Source organism: Hypomesus nipponensis, chromosome 22, assembly GCF_054491055.1.
Source record: "Hypomesus nipponensis isolate SF chromosome 22, ASM5449105v1, whole genome shotgun sequence".
NCBI classification, from domain to species: domain Eukaryota; kingdom Metazoa; phylum Chordata; class Actinopteri; order Osmeriformes; family Osmeridae; genus Hypomesus; species Hypomesus nipponensis.
Window position 1 is genome coordinate 10996017 of NC_140382.1, and position 20097 is coordinate 11016113.

Consider the following 20097-nt stretch of genomic DNA (forward strand, 5'->3'; position numbering starts at 1 on the left):
TTTTGGTTTCTTCCTCTTTGTCTTTCGGGCTGTGCTGTGTTGACCTAAGCCTCAACTGACTGTGCTAAAACACACAGATTGCAGCAGAGAGGCAATCGAACAAAAGATAAGGTTTATATAGTTCTGTAAGAGGAAGACGTCCTTTCCCTTCCAAGTTCCATTGTTCTTGAAAAGTAGTTGAAAATCCCCAAATTTGTTTTACCTAACAACAGTTTGTATGCTTGGGAGTAAACCCTGCCTTCTCCCCATCACGAAACACCTTGAAGGTCCACTTCAAAAATGCAGAATCTCCCAAGTAAAGAATCCTTCTGTACTGTTTGGTCTGGTCACCAAGATTGCATAGTGCTGAGAAAAAGGTAAAGATACCCACGCACGCACGCACACACACACACACACACACACACACACACACACACACACACACACACACACACACACACACACACACACACACACACACACTCCTACTAACACATGCTTATTTGACCAGAGACACAGGCTATTTCAAATCAATAAGACACCTATCATCATCATCTGATTACAACCGATATCTTCGCCACATTCATCCTCATTACTGGAAATGTACCAATGTACGGAATTGTCTTTTATCAGTTTCTTTATGACCTTGTGAGACTAATGAAGAAACAGTTTATGGACAAGCTGTTCAGGTCCAATTATGTCCTGTGTAGGATGTGTGACAGATGTGTAGACATTAAACTCTGCATTGGTGTTGTACACACATGCGCAAGAGGGCACATACATTTGAACCGTAACACTTATACATTGTTTTAGTTAGGGAGTCAGATGGCTGGGGTCGTTCGAAGTACAAGAACCCCTCTATTTACGGGCATGTCTACAAGTGTTATGTTCCGTGCCTTGCTCAGTGACATAATTGTAGGGTCTGTGTATGGAGTTCATTTCCTAGGAAAGCAACTACTGTGTTTAAACAAGGTCTGCGTACCAGCCGCTAAACTCACAACAGCACCTTTACCGCCATCTGCTGGCGTCGATCTGCCGCAATGGCTAAATCTAATTTATACCAGCAGGTGGTGCTATGTAAACAATAATTGTAATGAATAACAGTATGCCAGCTCTCTACAGTAAATTGGATGTGAGTCCTCGATGTTATTAAGATCTGAATTATAAAATGTTTTCCAGTGAAATGCACATACACCCCTTGATTTGGGTAGGGCTTGTTTATTGTTCCAAACGTTTCCAAAATATTACATACGACTGCACGTAGCTGGTAACAGTGCATTTGCGTCCCAGAACCAGGAGAAGGCGCCTTTGTGCCTTTTCCAGAGATGAGATTTTGACATAATTTATGTTTATGTAGGCTAGGCGTATGCACACGAGTAAGGTCAACTGCTCAGAGACCCCAAATTCTGCGGAGAGAACGGCACTTTAACCGTGCAGACCGTTTCCACAGTGACCTTATCTTGAAGTCATTAGACTAGTAGAGCTACTTGAACTAAAGAGAGCATGGCTTCTATGCCTTTTTTTACGATGTGACGGTCGGCAACACATCACCATGACAACTCAACCAGACTACTGCAATGATGCGTTTTCTAGATAGTTACGAGGGAGATTAGTTTGGGGAATTAGTTTTGGTTTGTTGATTTCGTGGAAACATAGGGTAAAGTTATCAAATATGTATTCCAAGAAAATACTTGCTAAACTTGAATGTCTGGTTTGAGAGTTTTTAGTTTCTCTCTGCTCAGTCCCTTCTTTCCAAAAGGCAGCTGTATTAATTTGTATCACAACGGGTGTTGAGTGAGGCATAATAGAGAGTGGCCTTTATCGATGAGAGGTTGTTGACCACATGTTAAATCCTTCAGATGAGTAGCTGGGTGGCAGTTAGTAATGTATCTGTGCAGTTTTTGAATGTGTTTTCTATGTCCTTCTGTAATTACACTTGTATTGTGTCACAAAATCCCTTTGTTGTCAGCATGCAGTCAGAGCTGCAGTGCTAAAAACGACTGAAAAAACGAAGCCAAAAAGACAACATGGTCGTGTGTGTGGAATATAATTATTGTAGTGGTATGTACAGTAGACTTTATTTACAGTTAAGGCAAAAATCCTTTGAGTCATTTTGAGATTAATATTCCATTCACAGAGTCCCTCATTTCCCCTCAGGATTATGATGAGAAAGTTGTTTACACCAGCAGACACAGCAGTAGCCAGAGGTTGGGATGGATCTGAACTAACCTAAAACGGACTACAACATAGGAAATCAAGAGAAGGAGAAGAGGTGGGGAGAAATTAGGGAATAGGAAAGGAAGGGAGAGAGAGAGGTAACAGAAGGGAGAGGGAGAGAGGGGGTGACAAAGGAAGAGAGGGAGAGATAGGGATAGAGCAAGAGAGAAAGGGAGGGAGAGAAAGGTAGAAGGACAGAAGAGGAGAGAAGGAGTTAGGGAGAAGGATAGAGGGAGAGATGTAGTGGGATTAAGAGAAAGAGAGATGGATGGAAATGGATCAGAATGACAGCAGCTTGCTGCTTCATTGATTTGAGCTAGAACCATGAATATGGATGTGCAGTATCTGTACATCATATCAATGAGTGATGAGGTTGTGAGTTTGCCATTTTTGTACGTGTGGTGGTGTGTGTGTGCTCGTGCACGCGATCAGACAGGGTCAGACAGGTCGTTTCCACCCACTGATTTGTTCAGTAATTGAGTGAGCTCTGGCAGTTTTTCTCTCCATCTCCTCAGAGAATGATAGAGCTGTGTGGACCATGCTTTGCCCCATCGGGCCCCTAATGATACTAACCTGCAGCTGGCCACTTCCAATGTCAATTCAGTCAGCCACAACAGTGTCTATCATATTCACAGTGTGAAGCCTGCAATGTGGGATGCCTGCAGAGACAAAGCCCTAGACCTGGCCGTCATCCTAATATGGATATTAGGCTTCATTAAGGACAATTGGAGTTGTGTTACATACCTTTGTTAAAAAACAACAACATTGGTCCAAGGTGAGTCATGAATATTTAGGCTCACTCACAAGAGAGTAGAGGCGTGTGTGTCTTGGTGTAACAGGTGTCATTGTGTCCCTGGTCAGGAGGCTTCCCTTTGATCTGCCCATACTAGGGTGCAAACTCGGGTCCCCTGACTTGTGACGACCACCTGCCATAAACACCGCTTTAACCAGTCACACCACCGAAAAGCTAGCTGTTTGATGGCAAGGGTGAGTGGCGTTTATATTGAGCAGTAATGTAAGTTTAACCAATTCAACATGGTTACACTCATACCCCTAAACTCACTCAGAGGGACTTGAATCCATGACTGTTGGATTTCCCATTAGACCAAAGAGGAGTTTCCTGGTCTTACACACAACGTTCAAGATCTCTAGGTCTATAGAGGGGGGAGGTGTTAGCAAAGGCCTTCTCCCCACCATCAGCTTTTTAAAAGTAAAGTCTGCTCTACAGGCTGCGCACAGGGAAGTACATTCATCTTGAAGTGTGTTGATGACAAAGTTTTGAACCCAACGGCGTTTCAGAACCCACAATATCCCTCTCTCTGTCACTCTGAGGCAGTGATGTACAGTATAGGCATTCCATTCCACCAAGCGTAGGATAAATCCTCATTTGTTTGTGTGCGTATTTATTGTTTTTTGTGTGTGTGTGCGTGTGTTGGCCCGGTGTGTGTGTGTGTGTGTGTGTGCCAGGTTGATTTGTCCCAGGAAGAAAGTCCTCATAAGAATTAGTCTCCATGAGTAATATCTTCCTCCACCTCTCATTTATATTGATCAAGTCGAGATAAATCAAAACTTTACACTGGCCCATGCCCACTTGATTGTGAAGAAACACCATTCATCATTTATAAGCCTCTTCCACACAAAGGTCAAGGATGAGAGATTCAAGGAGTTTTTTTTCTAAACTTAACTTCTCCTTAATTTTCTCTGTCACTGCAGAAAGGAATTGCATTTAACCATCAGCATGTCCCTTGTAATTGGTTTTATATACAGTAGACCGGTTGTTGTATGATAATAGCACAGCAGTGTTCCTTCGCCAGGGAAGTGGGAGAGAAATCTGTGTGGCTTTTAAAATGGCTCCAGGCCTCAGTATGTGTACAATAGTGAGGCCACGCGATTCTGTCAGAGAACCTTTATATTCCTGCCTCTCCCCACATTTATTTATGAGAGGACTCACAGCAGGCGTTGGGACCATGTCCATGTTAGGTACAGGGACAGTGACTCCTATAAAACTGGAATACGAGGCTCAAGGCTGGGTGGGCTCTGATGTAAGATGGCTGTCAGCTGGCTCTGCCTTTGTTGGCCATGTTTTATTAGACCCAGGCCTGGATGGAACAGACAGCTACAACTTTGAACTAAAACAAGTTCTGCGCAAACATAAAATGGCTGACCTTGCAGCAACAAGGCAATAACACCAAGGGTATGAGTGAAGCTGGTTTTTCAGATGATTTGTTTGGACATGATTTGTGAGGAACCTTGATACTGTATGCATTGGGATGACAAGTCGCAGCTTCTATGTGCTCATCGCCATGTAGAAATGTTTCAAGCTGTTTTCATTATTTCAACACCCCTGACTAAGGCACTGAAGACACACAAAATGAAAAACACACACATGCCCCCCCTCCATATACACACACACACACACACAACATACAGGGTTGTTGTACTATCCTAGCGAGGACCGACAATTCAATCCCATTCAGAATTGTACTAGCCCTAAACCCAAACCCTAATCTTGAACCTTGATGGTATTCTAACCCTAACACTAATTCTAACCTTAACCCTGACTTCCTTAAACCCCGTAGAAAGAGCATTTGAAGTTGTGTGGCCTAAGAAAACATAGTAGTACGTAGTTCATGTTTTCGGTGCTGTGTCGGGAATTTACTTAGCGAGCTAAGCGCCACCGATGAATCAAGGGGAATTGCTAACCCATTTCCTCACCATATTGTTGAAGTACTTTAGATGGACGCCCCCACGCTGACGGATGAAGAGGGAAGGGGTGTCATCAATTGAGGGTGGCTGTCTCCTCCAGGGCCCTTGTTGCTCCGGTTAAAAAATGGAGGTTTAAGGATGCCAGGCGCTTACTGAGAGGTAAATGGATCAACGTCCCATGGAAGTGAGTCACTCCACAGTCAGAGGAGACATATCAGGGCTCTGAGGCTTCCTTCTCTGTCCTCTGTGTATCCAGGCATTCAGAGGAGATGCTCACATACAGTTATATTGATGATGAGTTCAATTGAATTTACTTTATTAATCCCGAAGAAAATTCAAGAGCTGAGGAAATATAATGGGAGAGACATCAAGTCTTGTTGAGATACCACAGGCAATTGTGGGATAGGTCTTCTTATTGATATGTCATATTAACACTGGTGCGTTATAAAAGTCTGAAACTATATTAGTGAAAGGAAACATGTAAGCCGGTAGGCTATACAGGAAATATACACAGTGTGTAAGAATAGTTATTGTTCATTGGTGCGATTTGCCCCAAACCCCCATTTAATCTGATCTATCAATTTAGGCAGATTGGGACATTATTCTCCACCCAACAGGCTTGTCTGACCTTTAATCCATCTAAACACAGAGGGAACATCATCCCAGCCGTCCTCCCAAGCTTTCAACATTCATTTAACCTCCGGCACTTCTTGTTTCATTGTTTGTATTGTTTTACTGTTTCAAAAACATTTGTCCTATGTGGACAAATAAAGTTCACTTCACTTTTAATTCAAATTAGAGCTCTCAATTTTCTGAGAGGAGCCGTGGATATTAAATGCTCATGTGTTACCCAAACTCAAGGGACCTGTATTTTGAGCAAGTTTGTATAGGAGGGTGGGATGGATGCTTGTGTGTGTGTGTGTGTGTGTGTGGGGGGGGGGGGGGAGGGCAGGGGTAGGGTAAAGGGGCTCCTGTGGAGAGCCTAAGAGAGTACACATGCAGCCCAATCACAATCACAACAGGGAGTCCATTCATCACTCATTGGATCAAATAATTCCTCCACACATGGCTGCACACATTATTACCTTCATGTTCCAGAAAGTGAACCTGCATCCTTTTCTCTTCCCTCACTCCGAAAATAACACTGAGATTCCTTTTCACCATTATTTGTGCTCTGGCACACTTATCTTCTTGGAACGACTCCATTGTTCTTTGTTTCATCTTGTTGTGATAATGGATGAGTTCCAGCTGTGATTAGACATTACTGTTTGTGATTAGAAGGCTTCTTACTTTGGTCAATAAATGCCTATTATAGCAATAAAACCCTTTATATATGGATAGATTTTACAACACCTAGGTACATCCCCATCCTCAGAATATAAACAAGCAGTTAATTCCAACTTGGATATTTTATTACATTATATATAGGTTTTGGTTGCTGACATTTATTTCATGGCTCCGTTCCATTTTACTGAGACACTCATAACAGCCCCAAGAGCAGAGTGTGCGTCTTAAGGGATAAACATCAGAATTTGTATTTACTTAAAAAGTCATGTCAATAACTGTTTCTGTTTGTATGGGATTCTTTGTTCCATCCACCTGAACTCTCTCTGAAACTTTTATTAATTTATTACGTTTCTTGTCTTCCCTCCATTCCCGGTCCCTTTACGGAAAACCAGAAATGGAGAGTGAACAAAACAACTTCCCAGTCTACCTGAGTCATGAAAACCCAAGAAGACCCCTAATCCGATGCCATCTGTGTTACAATTATGAGCCTAGCACTTTTAAACAGATGAGTTTGTCTCACAAGGGGGCTTCTTTGCTACACAGTGTTGACATGTGAAGTGAATCCTGTGTACAGTCTGTTTAGTAGGCCACAGGGAGTGGAAATGAAAACGTTATAGACCGTCTCTGTGAGCATCCAGAGAATACACAGTCCCCACCCACATACGGCAGAACTTGCTGCCTGTGTAATGTTTTGCATTCTGATTAATACAATGCAGTGCAGTTCTTCAGGATGTGCTTTTGTGTGTCTGTAAGACTATGTGTGTGTGGCTGTGTGTCTGTGCAGTCAAGGGTTTGTTTGTGTTGTATTGGTTGTGGAGATGCATGAAGACACTAGCTTTAATTACCACAGTAAAAACAAGCAGTTCATGTTCCATAGCAGCCTTAGTTCCAGCTTTATAGTTGGCAGTATCGTAAATTTGTCACGCTGTTCACAAGGTTGTAAAATATTATAGTTTGTCAAACTTGAAACTTTAGAAAACTTTTAGTTTGCATGATAGCAAAACCATTTTAGATATGACAAGAGACCGGCTGTTGGCTTGAAGCTTACCTGTTAAAGCGTACAGCAGGTAACTGTCCATAACAATGTTGTTTGTTTTCTGGGCTTTGATGTGTGAAATGATTTTTTAAAAGTTTTTATTTTTTCTGTTGAAACAATGTTATTCTTTCAGTGTGTAGCAGGTATTTGGCCAATGAGCCCCATGTGATTGATCAGCCTAGGTTCTGTAATGCCATATGACCTTGTTACTGCAATGCTGGTTCCTGTAGCCTCTAGCAACTGAACTAAGTTGAAGACAAGTTTGGGTGATTTTTCTTTCCCACAGTAGAAAACGTTCTTTTGCGTGGGTTACTGTGAGTACATCAATGTTTTGAGTTTAGTTGCTCTTAAACTCCCTTCTAGAAACGAGAGTCTCCCAGAGGACAATAAATAATTAATGATGCTTGCCTCTTCTGTCTGTCACTCTTTTTTCTTCCTCATTTGTTCTCTCCATCCTACTAGAGACACACACACACAAACAAACACACACACACATACACACCCCACAAATGCAATCTAGAAAAGATTACTATAAGGACTATTGTTTTGAGGCTGTAGTCTGTCTCTGCTGATGGCACACTGTGTCAGGGATTTTGGAGCATGGCTGCCAGTTACTAGAGCACGTTTCCCCATCTCCTCCTTATGCATATAATCCAAGTGGCAGACCCATGTGCTGAACCATCATTCATTCATGCATGAAAAATGCTTGAGTGTGTGTGTGTCGGTTTGTCATCTTGGGAGAAATAAAAATGAGGCGGGGATAACTTGAAGGTGATAGATGCTCTCTAATCTCCAGCCTCTGATGACCTTTGACCCATTGTGTGTGTGTGTGTGTGTGTTTGTCTGGGACAAACATGAGACACCACAGCAGACAGGGAATACACTCCAGCACAGAGGCTCTGTGGACATGAGTCACAAACACTGATATGATGTTCACCAGGGACACACCATGGATTTCCAAACAAACTGGAGGGATGAAAAACTGATGTTTGGCATTTTATAGACACTCTCATACATGCCTTGTCATCACTTTAACTTTCTTTGTGAGAAAGTTCAAGTGATGTGTTTCGTACTCGGTTGCTGTACACTTTAATTTCAGTTCACAGTCAAATTGGCACTTTTTATTCCACGCCTGCGCAACTTCACTCTGCTGACATCAGCACCCAGGAGGTTCTGCTTTGAAAGAACTCCTCCTTCCTCTGTGACACTGTGTTCTCTCTCACTCTGAGGTGTGGCTGCAGCAGGTGGAGGAGGCTCTGTGCCAGGCTTACGGCCTGAGCGCACATCCTGAGGCTTCCTCGCGTTCAGACCCACCATCACTTTGCTATAGATGACACACCTTCTTAGAAGTGGTGGAATGTGTCTCGGTAAAACCAGTGACTGGATGTGTTGGCATGCCTCACTGTTCCGTTATGGTGAGGGACTGATGGACAACCAGACAAGTCGACAAACTGACTGACAGACAGACAGGCAGCCAGGCAGCCAGATGGATGCCTCTGTTCAACTCTTTCATAGCTTCCCATTGTGCTCCCCCAGAGAGACTCAGAGACAGTCCGCTATCTAGCCCACACACAACCTGTGAATCAAACAAAATCCCTCCGCTGGAGGCAGGGAATGCCGACGTAAATAATCCAGAACCTCTAGACAGCGGTAACACAAAGCACAATGCATCCACGAAATAGGCACCATGCATTTTCTAGAGCAGGGGACAAAAGCTGGGGAGGGCTGGCTTTGTCGTCCTTATCAGTTGGGACATATTATTACAGAGTCCATTTGCTTTGGCTACTTCATTTTGAGCATCAGTGCAGTTGCAGTGTCTAAGGGGGGGGGGGGGGGTTGGGGTGGTGCAGGACTCCTGTAGCCTGTGCTGGATTTTGTAGTTCAAAGATTAAATGGAAAAAATTGAAAGAATGATCATACAAACACAAATGCATATGCACACACACGCACACACACACACACACACACAAACACACGCACACACACACCCACACACACGCACGCACACATATATACTCTCCAAGGCTAAAAGATAGCCACCGAATCTTCCCAGCCATATTTCATGCTTGATGCTGGTCTAAATGATTCATTTCTCCTCATGTATTAAATCATGAATGATCTTTAAATTCATGGTTCTGGGTACTGTACTGTTCTGAAACCCCCCGAGTAGAATTCTAGAGTGTGTTATATGCATCTCTTCTACTGTCAGAGGGTATCTGTGCGTGCATGAATGTGTGAGTGTGTATAAAAGAACAACCTCCACCGACTACCGGAACGACATTAAACACACTCCACCACTCTCATACAACCAGGTGAAAGAAATGGCTTTCAAAATAGAGGCACTTTTTCTCTCACATGATCACTTTATATGCTGTGGAACCCTCATTCTTACCTACCAGGTAGCGGCCTAGCGGCTATCATCCAGTCATAAATCTAGATCTCAATCCAAACGCTGATCAGATGACTTATTCATGTACTGTCTGATTATACTTTAATGGGCAAGCTCGAGAGTGTAAAACGTTTTTTTTTTTTACAATTAAACCTCAGAGCGTGGAAGCAGATGATGGGACAAAGAGGTGAGAGAGGAGGGGTGGAGGGAGGGGGATGTGGCAGGGTGAGGGTCAGTGGTGACAGATTACTGGTTGTGTACAATAGAGAGAAGGATGGATGTGACAAGATAACCACTGAGATTTCTGCCTCAATGCATGACAGGAGAATGCATGACAATCTTGGCAGGGGAAAGAGCGATAAACCTGTATGATAACAGACTTCCTACTTCCTGATCAGCAGGTGTGAGTGAGAATACAGTATTCATTTCCTGTTCCGTGTCTTAGTATGAACCTGTTTCAGTTCATTTAAGATATTAACACCTGGTCCACTTTCGTCTTTCATTTGTGTCCAGTGGCATGTATTTCATCAAACCTGTTCCACATACATATAGTGGGATGGCTCTGTAGTCCAGAACGTCCTCTGATGGTGTGAAGTGTTTCCTCTACCGCAGGATTGTGTTGGTAGGGTTGGAGCAAGAGCTAAGTTGGAGTTTCAAACACCATCCCACGTCCAAAACTGTGAACCTTGACCTTAACTTGGTTGCAACTCGGAAGATCTTCACAAGTACTTGCCAAAGTTGTCTTATGTACACATCAGCAATTCAATAAGCCTATACGAAATATTGATTTATAGAAGGACACATTGAAGGTTCATGCCAAATAAAACAAATTTTGTCAGAATGGATATAGTTCAAAATGAGATTTAAAGAAAAAATTCTGTCTAGTTCCAGAGCAGCTAAATCTCTTCCTGTGGTGAGCTCACTCTGTTGCTAACAGAGTGATAGCTAATGTCACCAAAGGTTAATTGCATGGATTTGGGATCAGGCATGTATTGAATACAGAAAAAAATGCTCCTATCTATTTTGCCTGAGACCTGGAAGACTGTGACTAATTGGACTCTGAGTTTTGCTTTGATATCTGAATTTGTGCTGTTGTAGTGTTTTCATGAAGACAGCAATGCATAATGCTCACCACACTTTTCCTCAGGTAATGTGGCTTCATTTATTTAGGAAAGTGCTTGTTAGTTTTTCAACCCCTTAGTTTAAGTAGAGGTCCTCTATCTGTTTTGCCCCCGGACTAATTGTCTGATTAATCTCAGCAATTCCAGTGATTAAACTTAAAGTCGCTTCCATAGTTGTCTGGGACTACTAATCCAATCCTTGGCCTCCAACTGTCATTAGGAATTTGCTACCATGCAGGCAAAGGATGGTTATGCTTGTGGCAGTTTGAGACCAGGACAATTACTAGTGATTGGTGAACACACTACACATTATATTGGCCTGTTACATTGCTTGTTTTAAATATGTTGAAAATGGACACTGATGTTGATATTTGAAATGTTATCTTAGAGAGAGAGAGAGAGAGAGAGAGAGAGAGAGAGAGAGAGAGAGAGAGAGAGAGAGAGAGAGAGAGAGAGAGAGAGAGAGAGAGAGAGAGACAGAGAGAGAGAGAGAGAGAGAGAGAGAGAGAGACAGAGACAGAGACAGAGACAGAGAGACACACACAGAGAGAGAGACACAGAGAGAGAGACACAGAGAGAGAGACACAGAGAGATGGACAAAGACCAGAGAGACGAGATAAAGAGTTCAAATGGAGAGTGGTAAAAAGAGAGGAAGGGCAGAGGAACTAAAATGTTCCCCAAATCTTAGCTTCTATCCTAGATGGACATCCACCACTGCCAGAAGACTCAGTTTTATACTCTTACCATAAATGTACAGAAGCAAATGTTTTCTTAGCAGAATTGCCTTTTGGGTGAGACTGTCCAGTCACCCTCCTAAATGTAGATCTAACCAGATGTTCATCTGTGGTGTGCAATGGAGGGAACCATGTCATCTTGGTTAACAAGCAACGATCCTGAGAACAGTGCCGGTCCCAGCAAATTTGGTATGGCAAGCTTCACTTCTAGAGCAACAACAGTGGTACATTAAAAGAAGGGGTCCATTGGTGTTTGTTCGGTTCAACGGGCAATTTCAGACTTGGAAAGTGGTGCCCCCCTCCTCATGGTGCCCCCCTCTTCATGGCGCCCTAGGCGGCAGCCAATGTTGCCTAAACCAATGACCATCTCTGCCTGAGACTGTGACAGACTGGGGAACATAACCAATGCTCAGTTGGTAATGGGGAAAGGAGCTTCAGGGTGGAGTTCCAGAGATAAATCCTACTTCTACCATCTTCTAATATTTTGTTATTTATCATTTTTTGGGGGTGTCTTTTCATTCTGCTAGGTTGAGATAATGACTCATTCATTCTTCTTATAAAATGGTATGAGGTGAATCAGTGACCTCTTTACAGTGGAAGCGTGACAGAATAGTGTCCAAAGGGACATTTGAGGGTGGAACTGCCTGGTTTGCCTCCAGTGATGTCATTGCCTACTGTTTTGGGTGTGTGTATATTTGTGCGTGTGTGTGTGAGAGCATTGTGTGTGAGAGTAAGGCTCCAGCTGGACACTGGGGTGGGCTCTGAACATGTGTCCCAAACAGATGGAAGTTTTATGGTCACCCAGCCTGTACACAGTCCTTGTTAAAACACATACACTATAAGTTATCACCCAAGAGGGAACAAGTGGGATGCTGAAATTACTAATTGCACAGTTACAATGGTTATTCCTTCTTTTATCACCAATTAAAATAGTATTTTGGATGGAAGGGGACTGTGTCACACTTCCCACTTCACCCATTGAGCTTCTGAAAGTTGCATTTAACAACTCACTGTATTTCCTTCAGTAGCACCATGTAAAACCCCTCACTACTTCAGTTTTCAGTGCACCAGGCTTGTCAATCCATCTAAACGCAATGCGGGTGGAAATATGGTTGCGTCCCTGTGCACGCAGACAGAGATAGCTTTATTCCCAGTGGCAGCTTTGCTCCAGATGAAGCTGGCCAGATCAGCAGATGGTGATGGGCTGAGAGGAGGCCTGGGTGGCAGTGGGAGAGCCCACTGTGGGAGCTCGGTAATCCCACAAAGCCATAGAGTCTAACTGACAAATGAGAAATGTCCACCTTGCAAGCCGCAGCTTGTGCCAGGCCACTGCCATGCTCCGAGGAACCCGTTTTAGCTGGGAAAGACAATGGACTGCTGTTCTGTTTCCCATTTTTCTTTTTGTCCTTTGTCTCCAGGGAAGTAAGGAGGGGGAGGGATGATGGAGGGAAGAAATAAAGTGCTTTTTTCTTTTTTTCTTCTGGTACCACTTTTGCATTGTCTTTGGACCCTGGGATGACCAGAAGGTCATCAGAAGATACCAACGTTGATGGGCGGACGTGGTTTAATAAAGGACTTACAATGACCACACAGACTTAAAAAATACATTTGGTTGTTGTAGGGTATTTTAAAACACAAAGCCTTCCAAATCCTATTGAGAAAGAACAGTATTTAAAAGGAATGGGCATTGGTTATAACAAATAGCAAGGACCAATATAACCTCTTAAAGTGTTCTTGATACTGCGAATGCAGCTGAAAAAACTATACTGACCAACGTCATTGGATTTAGGTTTATTTATTCACTCCAGCTCATTGCTCTGTCAGTCTGCAGTATGACATGCATTAACGTAATGGCATTTTCTTCACATGCTTAATGGGCTGGCAGAAAGTAAGAGAAAGAGCCTTCTGACAAATGACCAGTCAGCTACCAACCACCCTCCTCCACTCCCCCCCCTCCTCTCTCTCTCTACCAGGCCACAGTAGTGGGAGGGCGGACCCTCATGGGTGTCTGATCGTTCCCACTTCCGTCCTTCCTTCTGCATGAAATGTATGAATATTTGAGAATGTCACATCAGACATCTTGATATCTCATTATGGTAACTGCCATCTCACCCGAGGAGACGCGGAATAAGCAGAATCAGCAGAACAGGAGAGAGTAGGAAAATAAGGAGATTCTGAGATACTGTCCCTTGGTTTCATTGTCTGACAGGCAACTCACACACGCTCACACACACACACTCACACACAACACACACACACATTAGGGTGATATGGCAACAAGATTGGCTTTGTTGGATTCCATTCACTATGGAGAAAGGAAATGGATGCTGATTGTACGCATGACGGAAAATATATTCATATTAGCACAGGCAATAAAGATCTTTATGTGAAAGCCAATTATGGGCCAGCGAAAGCATAATGTGCTCTTGTCACTTCAGAGAAGGTAGCTCTACGTTCACGCCCATCATTCCAATGTGTACAAAATCCAAATCATACATGGCAGATACAGCATATAGGCTCAGTCATTTGATTGAGTTATAGATGTGGCCTTTATGTGGCATCTCCATGGGGATTCATCAAATAGGCAAAGTTAATGTGTCTCTCCGAATGTAGAGGCATTTCTTGGTAAGCTGTCTCAAAATATAATACTAGCTATTTTGTACTGAGCGTGTACAGTGAGTAACATTGTCATATCACCATATGAAAATGATACATGATACATATATGATACACCATAACATCACAGGATGGTCAGGTAGTAAAAAAAACATGCAGAAAGCCAGGGGCCTCACTTCAGATACTTCATAAAGAAAATGTTATGCTATTTTATCTCAGTTTTGGATGTCAATTAGGATTTTTGGTATCATAGAAACATGTTTCCTAATTGCCTTTGGGGAAAAAATCCTATGTATCTTAGGATAGGATATGAATTTAGTTGTTACAGAAGCATCCTAATTTACACATTTTCCAAGTTAGGAATCCTGAATTAGGATGGCAAAGGCCCTGTTCTAAATTCAAAATGGCAGCAAAAAATGGCAGCAGCACTCTTGTTTGGTCTGTGTGGTTATGAAGATACGGAACATGACCACAGAAATAGAATGATTGAAAGGTCACTCACACTGTATTATTACACTTTACATTTCCCAAACCATGCATTAATGGGTAAATATAGACTGCCAAGACGATTCATTTTGTATTTGATTGACATGCTATGCCTGGCTGTGGGGAGCCCTACACGGGGGCATGGGGCTCTGGTAGTGGTGGGACAGATCACAAATGGACTTCATTTTTTTTTGTTGTCAAAGGTGATTTCCAGACTGAGGTTGCAGATCTTGCTTGGTTGCAGAAAAGAAGAAATACTCGACACTGCACATCTTTGACATGTCTAGGAGCCCTGAATTGTGAATCTCTAACTCGGGTGCAGACGAATAATACTGTTTGGGAGCTGTTTATTAAAGATAACTTTTATTTACAGGAATCTTTGCTTGAATCATTGCTTTTGAGTTTGACTATTTAGTCCCATATATGTCCCCGTTGTAATCATGTAACAGCACAGATGTCCAATTTGTATATATTTTGGGGAGCAGAGGAGTATCATCCAATTGTCCCACTGCACGAATGCCTGAGTTCCAATTGGCAAAGATGCGCATTACAAATCTTCCGTCAATGTGGCTCACTAGTAGGATGCTTTCTCAAATGAATCACTACGCATGCGGGGATGAGAGCGAGTCCTCTGATTTGACGGCCCTTTCAATGTAGCCTACCTCACTATTTGGCAAGGCACACCCTCTTCCACCGAGCTGCGCACAATCGGCACCTGTCTTCTCTGTGGCTTCAGACCGTGTGGTGGGAGGGGTCATTATTTGGCAGGGAGCGGCGTAGAGGAGAAGTATTTCCTAGATACCGACAGCCGCGCGTGTAGTGTTTCAGATTCAGCACTGACCGAAAGGAAAGCGCACGGATTTAGGCGTTCCACGGGAAGATATTGAGAAGGCTATCCGTTTCGGAATACACCATTAATCACAGTCTACATTATACGTATTTTATTGGAGTGAAAGAACTGTCATTTTAATAAGGTAGGTACGAAAGCCAGCTTCAAACACCCGGGTTGTCTTGCTGTCTCACGGCTTCTGGCTGGGTCTGGCAATGAATGAGCATTCACATTCAAATTTTAGCAGTTTTCCTGATATTTGAGTTTGTTTCCAGATGTAAAACCAGTCTGTTACGAAGGTGACCTGTGTCACTACACGTTTACTTATTTAGTTACGTCGCAACTGGCATAACCGAAGTATTGTTTGTGAAGCAAGCTATCTGTTTTCAAAGCCGCCGGGTACCATCCAACAAACACGGTGCTGAAGACTACTCTGACAGCCTTGCTTTCGCGAGCCTCCGATGGCTCGAGCTAGCTTAGCATAGTCCTTAGCTCGGACTGCCTTGTCACCTTTATTATAGCGAATATCGGTGAAAAAAACTAATTCAACTGTGGTCCTGAATACACGTTCAACATTGTCTCCAAATACATCGGGGTTGCAGTTTAATTTGCCACTATTTTATGAATCTCAAATCAGCATCCTCTCATCTGGACCACCTTCTATTGTCGGTGCGCTTTCCGCTCTCATATATCCCGGATAACGATGCCCGCTAATTCTTTGTCTGGGTTATGCTTTTGTCAAAATTACAAACATGTGCTCATGCATTAGGTCTAAATAACAGCCGTTAATTTAAAAATTCCATCCTATAACATTCCTGGGAAGACTACTTATCTCTTCCTAGCGGAATCATTTTGAATTTTTAATAAGGTACTGTAACTTGCTTGTTTGATGGTTAGGTTCAGGTAGGCTACACAGACGCCTTTAGTTGGCTTTTCGGGTAGAGCTAGTGCTCCCTAGATTGAGTCCTGCCCTTTCAGTCGTACAAACATGGACATTTAGTTTATCGTTTCTGTTGGCCTTGGCAGTGAACTGTTGTGGTATTTGTGAGCTAGTTTATTAGGTTATTTTTTAAATATCAACTTCACTACAGCTAGGCTACGCTATGAGTGGATTGTAGATTGCAAAAGAAGCACCGGTATTATTAGCCTTTGCTACACACTTTAGTCGGTATTGTCGGTGCTCAGAAACACTTTTGAAAACAGCTTGATTTTGCATTATGTTGGGTGAACAGTCTGAATTAGTTTTGGGGCGACTTGCTTGTAATATAAGCCTGGTTAATAATCTTGAATAGTCATGCTTTCCGTTCTATTATCAAACATGAGTAGGCTGTAAACACACAAAAACAAAACAGTAGGCTACGTGGTTGTTCTATTAGGCTATTGGTAAAATACACAGTTGATCAATCATGTTTAATATCGAGGTCAGATCGACCATAAATTTAGACGATCGACTGTTGTGTTCGTCAGTCGGTAGCCTATATCTCTCTATGCTCTGTGGCTCAAGCTGCGTGTTAGCATTTCTTCTTGGCTTTTCTCTGCGAAACGGTCTTGTGAGGTGTACAGCTGGAGTTGTGACTCAGTGTGTAGTTTGCCACATTATGACCCCGGTAACCGGAGCCGTGTGTGGAATCTACCATGGGCTCTGGGGGTCAGAAAGTGGCCGCATTTAGAACGTGAACTTTTGATTGGCGTGAAGGCATGCGGACAGGACACTCACTGAGAGTGTTGAATACATGTAGCCTATGGTTGTGTTTTTCTCAATGGATTTTTGAATGTTTCTCTTAGGGAACATGAAAGTGAATTTTTCCATTTACTTAATTTGAATAGAACACACAGGCGTACAGTTTATTCCTATATGAATGGGAAATTGCACCACCTAATCTTATAGGCAAATGCATTGCACACACTGTTGAGCAATTTATTTAAAATGTATAGGCTAATTCATAAATATTTTCCCTACAGTCCCTATCAACACATGTAGGTTAATAGGGACTCTTTTGTATGTTGTGTTGTTATGTCACAGACAGTATGACAGTAAGTGCAGCGCAATACTTTGATTGAAAGTAGTGTCAGAACATAAAACATGGTCCTGTATCTTGGTTTTTGTTTAGACAGAGTTAGATTTGTGGCTTAGTTCCATAGAGCACCAGCCTGTGGACTTTCACCATAACAAAGTGTATCCTGGGAGACAAGGCCATGCCTGCAGGGCACGTCTGCTGCTGGACAATCTCAGGGTAGCCATAGTATCTCTATACTAGTAGAGTTATGCACCACTAGAGAAGAAGAGCTCAGTCTTTCATTCCAACTCTAAACATTTCAACGCTCTCAAGGTCTTGAAGGGGGCAATGAGCTTACTTGAAAACTGTGAGCAAACTCTTGTATCTGTTTGGAGGAATCAATAGCATTGACGTGTGAATCCAACATATCAATTTCAGCTTATACCGCACATCAAATACTATACCTTCACATAATACAAGAGTCCATTATTTTGATCATTGTATCAGACAGTTGTTTTAAATAAGGTTTGGGCAAACTGTATTGTGTGAGATAAGCCTACTTAATTAGTTACATTGCTGTAATATCAAATATAGCAGGCTTGAGTTTACCATGTTATGACTCAACCATATTTTTTATGCAAAATTCAGTAACTCTGAGGATGTCTTATCAAGATCATTGTATCACCCCAATCTACTTTTAATTGATGCTTGCCTAGTGCCTCGTTTTCAAAGACCTCTGTGCTCCAAGTAAATCACTTTCTTTAGTTCTGCTCGGCCCAGTGATTTCAGTTGGTTGCATTTTGGATTGCTCAGCTTTTTTAAGAGCCCACATGAAGTGACCTTAGGATTCATAGCGATGATCTCGTGACAGTATTGCCATGGGAGGAGTACGGCCTGACAGCAACCACTTAAGTCTGGGAGAATGGAAGCATTGGACTCCACTGTTCAGCAGCACTCTCATGTTTGTGTCAAGCAGTCAAAGACGACACGTGCCACCAGTCAGGGCCTAGGTGTCTATGGACACTGGTTAGCAAACCCAACAACACAAAAGAATGACTTCATCAATCATATTATTTGCATTAGAATAATATCAAGAAGTCTAGTTGTCAGGCCAGGCGCAAACCGTCAAATGAACTAAACTTGAGTCTTTTATTGTAATTAGCTGCTTATTGCATTTCAGTGCTTACTGCCGAGGCACTTTGTTTTGGGGCGTTCAGTTGATGAATCGGTCCTTGGAAGTATTTTGGGCACAGAAAGCAAACACCCCTCTTGCAAAATGAAAGCGCTTCTCTGATAGAAACTTAAGTAATTAAGGGGGTGCAATTACCTGTGATAAAGCCCCTATTGGCCTAATTAGAAAGGGTTTGGGTTAGGGAGAAATTAGGTGGATGGAGACTAACAATAACATTAAAAACACAGGTCCATTCCAGAAAATAGACCTAATCTCCGAAAATGTCCAGTGTACGGTGTCTAGGGACAGGGGAGATGTACGGCGTTTATAACTCTGTTTCAGGGTGTCTATAACTCCGATTTTTCATTAAGAATATTTAATGAACCTCTCCCGGTATAAAGATATCCCTCCTCTTTTTATCGCAGGCGTTATTGATTTTGACAAGATAGAATGTTAATGCAGTCTTCTTGTTCTCTGCCTCTCTCTTGGATGTCGGTGGCTTCATTGACAAGTAGCCAACCTCTCTACGTTCACTAACTGACAGCGTTGATTGCAGAGTGGAAGCCTGTTTCATCAGACACAACGTTTGGATCACCTTGTCCTCTCCAAGTGCCCACTTTGAACCTCTGCAACTCTATGCCCTTGGCTTGAGTGACTACAGAGCCTTTACATTTTACCCTTCAGAGTCCAGAATAATCTCACTTTAGGACTGTGTCAAATCCCATTCGTCGTTAAAAAGAAAACTCTTTGGATAATTTTCGAGGGAGACCGCCAGGGGAGAGCAGTCTAAGTGACTTTGCAACCCAAGCCTCAAATGTCTTTCTTGTCCTTCCAGTAGTCTAGATGAAGCACGTAACACCAGAGTTTGTTGGCCATCAGCCTGTGTTATGGAAACAGATGGTTGACAGCTCTCTATATCTCTGAAGCCACAGTGTCATTGCTGTGACCCTTCACAGTGGAAGCCCTGCAGAGCATTTTGATCACCATGACATAGTTTGATGTCCTTCAGAAGAAGCGCAGATGAATCAGGGCTGTGATCAGCTGCTCTTATGGAAGCCTTTCAACCAGAGGTGACTGCAGTGCATCAAGATTCATTTTCGTTCCTTCATCGGAGCCTTTTCCAGAGCAGTCGAGGCTCACCTTTGAAAGACCTTGAGCTTCGTCAGTGTTTTTAGAGTTTTTCCATCACCTCTAGCCTCGGGATCCTGACTTATTTGGCCCCTTTGAATCACCTGCCTGCAGCCCTGCAGACTGCTGTCTGACCTGGGCTGCCTTCGTTCCAGACTGGAGCCAGTCACAGGCTCTGGGTGTTGAGATCCAGCGTGACGAACCAGCCCGTGGCTTTCCACTGGCTGCCATTCTGACGGTAATGAGATGGAGACGCTGCCCTTTAAAAGCAGACACTTTTGAAGGGATTTAATTTGTAGCAATTTAAATGGTGGAGCATGCGGTTCGATTACTGCTCTCAGGAGTCATTCCTTCTTCATTCCTTCATGGGGTTGGACTTGTTCAGCAATTTTTCTAGGTTT

At 42.9% G+C, this 20097-nt stretch overlaps 1 protein-coding gene and 1 long non-coding RNA gene across 5 annotated transcripts in view; both read left to right on the plus strand.

Annotated features, from left to right (window-relative positions):
* Nucleotides 1-1454: 1454 nt before the first annotated feature.
* Nucleotides 1455-14909, plus strand: LOC146236468 (uncharacterized). Of its 2 annotated transcripts, XR_014741008.1 has the most exons (7): nt 1455-1636; nt 1949-2040; nt 2137-2251; nt 2832-2971; nt 3058-3183; nt 4925-5061; nt 5489-5772. It is a non-coding gene; the product is annotated as an uncharacterized LOC146236468 (long non-coding RNA). The 2 variants fall into 2 exon arrangements; XR_014741009.1 differs by lacking the exons at nt 4925-5061; nt 5489-5772 and adding an exon at nt 14775-14909.
* A 419-nt stretch (nt 14910-15328) lies between these two features.
* The window catches only part of ctnna2 (catenin (cadherin-associated protein), alpha 2), a 285740-nt gene continuing 280971 nt past the window's right edge, over nt 15329-20097 (plus strand). For 2 of the 3 annotated variants that reach the window (XR_014740965.1, XM_084687324.1), the window contains exon 1: nt 15329-15545. The gene's annotated coding sequence lies outside the window, so the exon portion shown is untranslated. The remainder of the gene's footprint in view (nt 15546-20097) is intronic. The other variant, XM_084687323.1, reaches the window with a different exon arrangement.